This window comes from Prionailurus viverrinus, chromosome E3 (genome assembly GCF_022837055.1).
Source record: "Prionailurus viverrinus isolate Anna chromosome E3, UM_Priviv_1.0, whole genome shotgun sequence".
In the NCBI taxonomy this organism is placed as follows: Eukaryota; Metazoa; Chordata; class Mammalia; order Carnivora; family Felidae; genus Prionailurus; species Prionailurus viverrinus.
In genome coordinates this window covers 38,637,131-38,645,666 of record NC_062576.1, presented here as the reverse complement: position 1 = coordinate 38,645,666, position 8,536 = coordinate 38,637,131, and positions in this window count along the sequence as shown.

Sequence of the window (8,536 nt, the reverse complement as noted above, 5' to 3'; positions counted from 1 at the left end):
TGATGGTGGTCCTGATCTCTCCTCTTCAGGATCTTGTGGGCCTTCTGGCTAAAGAGGCTGCTCAGCCTCTATCCATCATGCCCCTCCTGCGGCTGGCGCAGGCCTTCTGGAGAGCTGGCTGTCCCCTGCCTGCCCCGTCCCGTGGGGGTTCCCATTTCTGAGGCCAACCCCCTCCAGGACAGCTTGGGAAGGGGCTAAACTCTCGCCCCTCACCCCCACCCCCTCTTGTGGTGAGCATCCTTCGAGAGCCTTGAATCTTGTCTCCAAGCCCTGTTTGGCCCCAAATTCATCTTGTTCCTTATTTTGGAAAACCAGGATGCTTCCACCCCCACCTCGAATCGGAAGGGTGGCTGGCTGCCCACCTTTCCAGGGGTGGCGGAAACAAACTGAACCCCAGTGCTCTCCATTGTTCAGCTTAAAACTCCACAGGGGAGCCTCCTCCCCTTCGACCTGACTGCAGGAGAGGCGTTCTGAAGACACGATCTAGAAACGGATGTGAAAAATCAAATCCATTTTAAAAGTAGTGAAGGCATTTGCCTGCCTCCTCTCTCTCTCTCTCCTTCCCTTTATTCCTTCTCTTTTTCCTTCCTTTTCTCTCTCCTCCCTCCCTCCCTCCCTCGGTCAAGTGGAAGGTCTCTCCGACTGGGGAGGAAGGTCAGGTAAACCAGACTCAAATGGACTTCACTGGGTTGGTCTGAGGCATTAGGCCCATGTTCTCTGGGTGGCGGCTGGGCTCGGTGAGCTGACCGCCCCCCTGGGTGGTGGGATCATCCCATCTCCGTGCACTAGGAGAGGGGACGAGGGGGCACACACTTCGTCCAGGAGCAGGGTGGGGGGTTCACTTCACTATCACACATCACCTTCTCCGCTGAGGGCTCTCGGTGGTCGGCACGCGGCTGACCCATCAGAATCCCCCCTCGGGCCCTGCGTGGGCAGAGCGTGTGGAGTTACTGACAGAAAAGCAAAAGCAGAATTCGTTTTCGCCCTTTGAGTCCGTGGCTGCCTGCCAACATCTCCTTCAAATACGAACATTCCTGATTTCATTCTGGCACTTTTTGTCAGGTTATTGCAAATTGGAAGGGTGAGCAGACAGAAACAAAATGACATTTGCTGAGCGGGTGGGATTGTTTCTAAATCTATTCTCGAGAGCACACCAGTGCATGTACACTCTTCGGGGGGGCACTCTCCTCTGTGGGGGCTTTGACTCCAACTCAGAGGCGGCCTCATTTTATAACCGGTATCCTCCGGTCTCGATGCATTGCTGTTTCCATGTGTGCAGAATAAGGAGGCGTGGGACCAGTATATGGCGAGGACCCTTGTCAGCCATCCCTGGAAACATCCATATGCGAGACAGATGGGTACTAGATCCACAAGATAATGGAGAATTCTAATCAATTTCACCGGCATCAAATTTTTATGTTCCTGTAAACTTATGAAAACCTTGAAATTAAAGTTACTGCCTCACCACAGTACCAGAGCGACTAATTTGATTGAAAAGCAAAACAAAACCCTTCCAGAAAAACTGATAAATTAAAACTAAAACTAACACCGCTTCAAAACCGAGAGTGATATCCTCAAGTGTTAACCTTTGCTCCCACGTCCCTGTGGCTGGAAGAATTCGTTATACAAGGTACTTTCTTGTTTTTTAAAAGAAGGTTACAGCCTTGGTTTGCTGGCTGAGTCAAGTGAAGGGTCTCTTGGACGAGGAACTCTTGGTCTCTGACCTCACGGGGAAGGTCTGAAGGGCCACCTGGGAGGACTGTTTCAATCTCAGGAAAGCCACTGGGCTGGAAAGGAGTCCCTGCTGGGGCATGATTCTATGTCAATAGATGCTTTCTTATTTTCAAATGTGCTTGATAACTGGAAAAAAAAAAAAAAGAAGGTGGACATTTCCTTCACGGACAGAAAAAACAAAATGCCACCAGGGCATTTGAAAGCAAGCCTTTTCTCTTTCTAGATAGTTGGGCTGCATTTTAAAACAAAAATGAAAGCAAGCCGGGTCTCCTCCCAAGGAGGCTACCAAACTCCTCTTGGTATTGTGTTTGCGAACCAGCCTCACACACCTGTCTGCCCAAAGGCACCTGAAAAAGTACTGGGAAGTACACACCTAACGGTCTTCCCCAGGGAAGCTGACCCAACCAAAGGAGGGGAGAGCTTTCTACGATTCCCGATTCCCAGGCTCCAAAGCCTGTCAACTCGTTTTTCAGCAAATTCTTGCAACTCAGGGGATCGGCAGTCACACTTCTAAGTGAAAAGATTAGGAAGCTGGGCCAGTGAATAAATGCTTACTTTGGATCTGTACTATTGATTAAAAAAAAAAAAAGTCACTGGAAAAAATGAGCCCCTTTCTTCCAGTTTTGCTTGAAGCAGTCCAAAGAAAACAAGTTTTGGTTCGCTCCCGTCTGCGAGCTCAGCTCACGGTCCAACAAACTCCAGAGGATTCAGAGAAAGCTCGCGCCAGACATGCAGGAGTGTGTCCTACCCACAGTTCCCAGAGGCTTCACCTGCTCTCCTTCAGAGGTGGGGAGAGAGACTCCCAGGGAGGGAGTGCTTCCTCGCTCTCTATCTGCCTGTCTGCACACGTTCCTGCTTGAGGAGAGGGGCTAAATGAACCTTCCAACCCCGAGAGTTGCACCTGAGGCCCGGAAACTTGCAGTCACGCTGTGTTCGGGACACTTCGATTCAAGTTAGGGAGAGCTGATGGCAGCACCCCCACCCCCTTCTCCCGGAAGTGCCTGCATTTGGTATTAAAATGCACCCACCTGCTTTTGACCCCCAACCCCCACCAGTGGACTGCATACCCACAGGGCTAACCCCTATGAATTGGTCTTGTGTTAAAGAGAGGTTTCAGAATCCCTGCAGATAAATTCATTTTCTGATCCATAATTTACATTCAGCGCATTTCCTATTTGAAATTGTGCCAAGCCCAGAATAAATAAACAACAAAATTTGAGTCAATGATACTGTATTTTGAATTCTTTCCCCAGCTTTCCTCGATAGATAGTGTGAAGTTTTCTCTAATACAGTGAAACATTTGAGTACACGACAGATGACAAGGTCTGTAGTAATGACTTACAGACAACGTGCTTTTATCTATATACAGATGTCGTTTAGTATTTCATAGATACAGTTCTTCTTGGTTTTGGTTGTTGGCAAAACGTAAGCAGTTTCTTTCTTACTTTACTTTTACTCTTCTATTTACTTTTATTTACACTTAGGCCCCTTCCCTTGAACTGAAAGCAAACTTCGAGTCCCCGTCTCAGCTTCTGTCAGAAGAGAGAAGAGGGGAACGTGTTTGGAGGGGATGAAAGAAAGAACCAGAAGCAGTTTCTAGAAAATAGGATCTAAAAATAAAACTATCCATGCTTTCGGAAGGGGAAGCCTATTTATAATCCGTGATTTCTTTCTGTGTTTCTGAAGCAAAGCCCATGCATAGGCAGCCTCTGTCAGCGTGTGTGAAGGAATGCTGGTTTCAGGGTAGGACATACGACCGTCCACAAGTCAAAGGCTGCTTGAAGGAACCCTTCCACGGTGATTCACCACCACAAGCAAGGACACACGCCCTGGCAACTGTCAGGACAAAGCTGGACAGGGCCACGCTGGCGTGTCGTGTTACATTAGGACTCGCGTGCCTCACAGAATTGGTTTTGGAAGGATAGGTGCATGGATTGAGACAGTGGAAGTTGACTGTAGTTTCTGGATCGTCTCAGGGACGGCTAATCCGAAAACGCCGTCTGTGATGGATTGTGACATCGACAGAGGATTTCCACGAGGATGTTAAGGCTTTGGGTTTTTCACACGACGCTCATCAGTGTGCAGTTCTTGGTGCTCTGGTTTAATGCTGTAGCGCGAAGAGGGGGACCTGGAGGCCCTGCCTGGCACACCTGCTGCTGTGACATCTGAGGGTCGCAGGGGTGGCAAAGGGCTGCTGGGGATCCAAGACCTGCTGCGCTAGGTCACTGAACACTGGTGAACTGCTCTCTGTGGACAGCCACTTCTCTGGGCATCCCCAGGTGGTCCTCTGCTCTTCCCCTGACCTCCCCCAAGTCCAAGGATAGCTTTGGGGAATCCCAGGATACTGGGGACTGGTGGGGGGTCTCTGAGGGTCCGGCTCACTGCTGCCCAGGGTTGGCCCAGGAGCGGAGAGATGACAATCCTCTTTGTGAGCCAGGCTCCAACTCCCAGCTTGTACTCTGGCAGCTCCTTGGGGTTAAAACCAGAAGGGTCTTGCAGATTATTTCCTGAAGGGCGGTGGATGCCACAGGCTTGCCTGGGCCCTGGTGGCAGTTCATGGCGAGGGGCTTAGGGCGTCTGAAACTGGGCCAGTGTGTGAGGTGTGGACGGGGAAGAGTGTGACAAGTGGAACAGGAAAGACACCGGAATTCTCCAGGAAGACAGAGAAGCCGCAGGAGGGTTGGTGCCACTGTAGTGCTAGGACATTGCCTTCTTGCGCTTCAGGAGGACTGGAGGAGGGTGGGGCCCGGCTGTCGCAGGACACGCGGGACGTTCATGCTGTGGAAGTGGCTGTGCTCCTGCTAGAAGTCATCGAAGGGGCTGCTGCTATGGGCACTAGTGACAGAGGTCTTCTGTTTCAGGCAGGGACAGGAGCCACCGGTTGGGAATGCAGGCAAACTCTTGGGAGGTCCAGGAACTAACGAACAGCTAGTTCATTAGAACACACTGGGTGTTCTAAGCACACAGGTCTGAGCCTACTGTCATTCTGCCAACAAAACAGGCAGTTGAAGAAGGAGAGGAGGAAATTTGGAAATGAGATCCTGAAAAGATCGAAGTGGCCCATCATATTGGCTGCGTAAGAAGCACGCATGGAAGAATTTGGATTGTTATGTGATTTGTGCAGTATGTTCACTCTGTCTCATTAGAAATACTTTAGGAAAAAAGATGCTTTTATCCTAATTTGTCTGGATGACTGCTTCAAATTTTTTCCCCCTCCAAATAGTTTTACCTTATCTTCTTAGGTTTTAATTGAACTAATTTCCTGAAAGTTCATGTAAATTGCATTTTTTAAATATTAAAAACAAAGAAACAAATCCAAACGCTCTCTGGGTATCATGGTAGGTTAGGATCTTTAGAAGTCGACAGAAGTCCCTGAATGAAATTTTGGGAAAGTACAACTCATCATGCAACTAATAACAGGAGATCAGGGATCATGTTCAACCATATTCTTCTGTGCTACATGAACATTCCAAACGTATCTGTGATGCCATCAAAAATCTTTACTCTTGAGGAGGAAGAGGCATCATTCTGGCAAACCAAAATTACCAACGATAAGTTCCACCAACCCACCATGCTACATGACTGGCCGCTAAAAGGTAAACTACTGGCTTCCTCAGTCCTTTGTGAATAGTCAACAAAGTCCATTTTTTACCCCAAAGCCCCACATTGGTGGACAATGCAAATGACATTCTATGTTACTTCAAGTTACATAGCCAAGTTGTTCTTATTTCTCTTCCCCTCTAATACTTCCCTGAAATACCAGAGGTGTGCAGATATCTGATACAGGTGTTTCAAAAATGACCTAACAGTATAAATAATAAAGAATTTATTGTGTAATCAACAGTTAGAGGGGGATAAAAACCCTGATTTTATGTTAAAAGTATGCTATCTATTTGTTCTGTTGGCAGGAAGTATAGGACAGCAACATAACAACCTGTGCTTTATGCTGATCTTGCTAAAGGCACTGACATGTTGCAAACTTTGCCTCATTTCTGATGAGAGTCTTGGTTAGTATATGGACATTGGAGTAATTCTAAACTCCATTTTAAGCATATGCTAGCTAATAAACATCCTACATTTAAGTCATGCATCCAGTCTCACAAAAAGAAGGGGAGAGGGAGAGGAGAGAAGACGTATTCCACCTTGTCGGTCACTTGCTGACCTGCTGTCTGATTTCACCATTTAAATGCGTGATGACGCACTCCACTACCTGGATTCTTTGCTCTTTCCCGGCAAAGGGAGGCGGAGGTCCAGACATCCATTTATTTGGATTTGGCAGCATGCTCTGTGTTCTGGCTGTGTGGCTGGGAACGAGGGGCAGCCACCAGCTGAACCGGGGGGCAAGCCACTCAGCTACGCTCAGCTCTCAATCTGTCGCAGAGGGAAAAAAGCTCTCTGCCTACCTCCTTTGGCTAGGCATCGTGAAGACAAAAGGGGTTCCCTGTGTCTTGAGTTCCTTGGTATAAAGCTGTAAGGGGAATCTGCTTTATGTGGAGGGGCATGTTTGCATATGTGAGAACTGAATTTAGCAGCGAAAGGGTTCTTTTCTTTAAGTCAATAAACTGGGTGCTCACCGTGTCATTGCAGGTTTGTCCATATTCCCGAAGTCAGACAGTGAGGATGGAATGAAATGAAACCTTACTTGGGAGGTTAACACTACCAGTGCAAGGGGCTGGGGTGGCAGTGGAATGGATGGAGGCACGTGTGTCCTTGGAGAGAAATGGCTGTCCCTGAGCTGGGGCTGGCTGGTCTTCGGTGGGAGGAGGTCTCCCCAGCAGCCAGTTCTGGAGAGCTGAGAGGCTGGAAGCCAGGGAGAATGTGAGTGGAGGTCTTCCCAAGGACGGGCGCAGCGAGCTGTGAGGTCGGCCTTGGGCCCAGGGATGTCACAAGGGGCTGCTGCAAGTGTGCAGGTGTTCAGCACTTCCTTTTCCTGGGATCACACAGACAAGTCCAAACAATTCCTCCTTTCTGACGCCATCCATTGCCCTCCCAATCTACGTGGCAAGAATTTTATTTGCTGAGAAGATCAAGAAAGTCAGAGGAAGACGTTTAGAAGAGCAATTCGTTTATAATATTGCCAGCTGCCTCGGCCCACCTCTCGACAGGGCACAGGGCAGCGACGAGAAGGTCAGAGACATCTGGACCCCCTCCTCCTGGAGAGGGCAGGGAGACACTTTACTGGGTAGCGGTGTTCCTGAAAGGCTCCCACCAGCCCAATCAGTCCAAGCCAGTGCCTTGTTCTGACACCCTTGTGCTGGGGCCCCAACTGCCATCTGGAGAGGGCGGTTTTAAAAATAGAGCATATGATTTTATGGGTTGCATGTGGAGTGGCCTCACCCCTCCGTGAGGGACCGACCTGATACGGGTGCAGCTGTTTCTCTGAACACTTCTCTGTCTGTCGCTCTCTCTTGGGAGACTGAATACTCCTTAAGACCATGAACACAAAGATCATCTCATGGGCTACAGAGGACACTGAGAAGCCACTGTTTAAAAACGTCAGTAAGGAGAAGATGTCGCTACGCAAACCCAGATCCTCCAACTGTCCTCGAATTTGCAGTGTGAAAGCAACAGGAAAAGCAGAGTCTGTAACCACAGCGGCTGCTCAAATATTCTCAAGCCTTGTGGCAACATCAACAACCCACATAAAGGGAGGTTTGCAATTACTGGGCGCGTAGTAGGTACTCAGTAGTTACTGGCTGAATGTTCCTTATCTGTTGGGAAGAATCTGACTTTGTAAAACTGTAAAGTTCTTTGAGTGGCTCTTTGAATATAATCAAATAACTCAGGCATCAAACACTAACATGTCATTTGCTTGGGAATCCACGTACAAACAAGCAGCACTGACGTGGCGAACCGAATTTCCAATGGCGTCCGGAAATGCTTGGAAACCTCACCTGCAGAGAGTTCTAATAAAAAAATCATCCCTCTAGTTACTGCAGATCGCGGGTACTTTATTTGGATCTAGGGACTTTGAAATTGTACGCAACATTAAGAGGGTTTGTTTGTGTGTGTGTGTATGCGTGTGTTTTCTGTGTTTGCTTGTTTGTTTGCTGGAGAAAAGAGCCACAACTGTCATCAAATTATCAAAGGCTTTGTGAGCCAAGAAAGGTTAAGATCACTGCTTTCCATGACTGAGACTTAAGGAGGCACTCGGCTTGCTCGATACATGACAGCTTAATTCACTTCTCCTTCCGGCGTCCGGGCCCAGCAGGAACAGAATTCCCCAAGCTTACATTAGTCTAGTTTACAGTGACAACTCTTTGGAGTCATGTAATTAAAAAAAAAAACAAAACAAAACAATTTTTATAAAGGAACTGTATAAAAATAGACACTTGGGGGGATTTTTAATCTACACATAGATGCTGTGCAACTGTGTGCTTTTCTTAATCGCTTCCTCTTTCTTATCTCTTCCCCAGTTAGCTTCCTTTTCCTGGCACTCGGGATCCATTCCAGGTGCCACAAGGAGGTCCCCCACACTGGAGAAGAGCAGACATAAAGGCTAAGTCCTACTGCAAAAATTCGGGGCCATGTTTCTTCACTGACAAGTCTTCCCAAGACCCCCAGGTGCCTTTTCTAGAAAAGAGACCCATGTTCCCACAAGACCTTTGGTGCAGCACAGACCATCACTGCCTAACCTCCTGAAAGGTCCCTATGGCTCAGGAGGAAAGGACGCCCACGTCAACGAATAGTGCCCTCACTGGTACCAGGTTCTAGCAGAGAACCAACTAGAAGCTTGATCCCTGTGAAGCAATGAGCAGGGACTGGGGAGCCGCATCTTCACTTCCCTTCACAGAGCCTACAA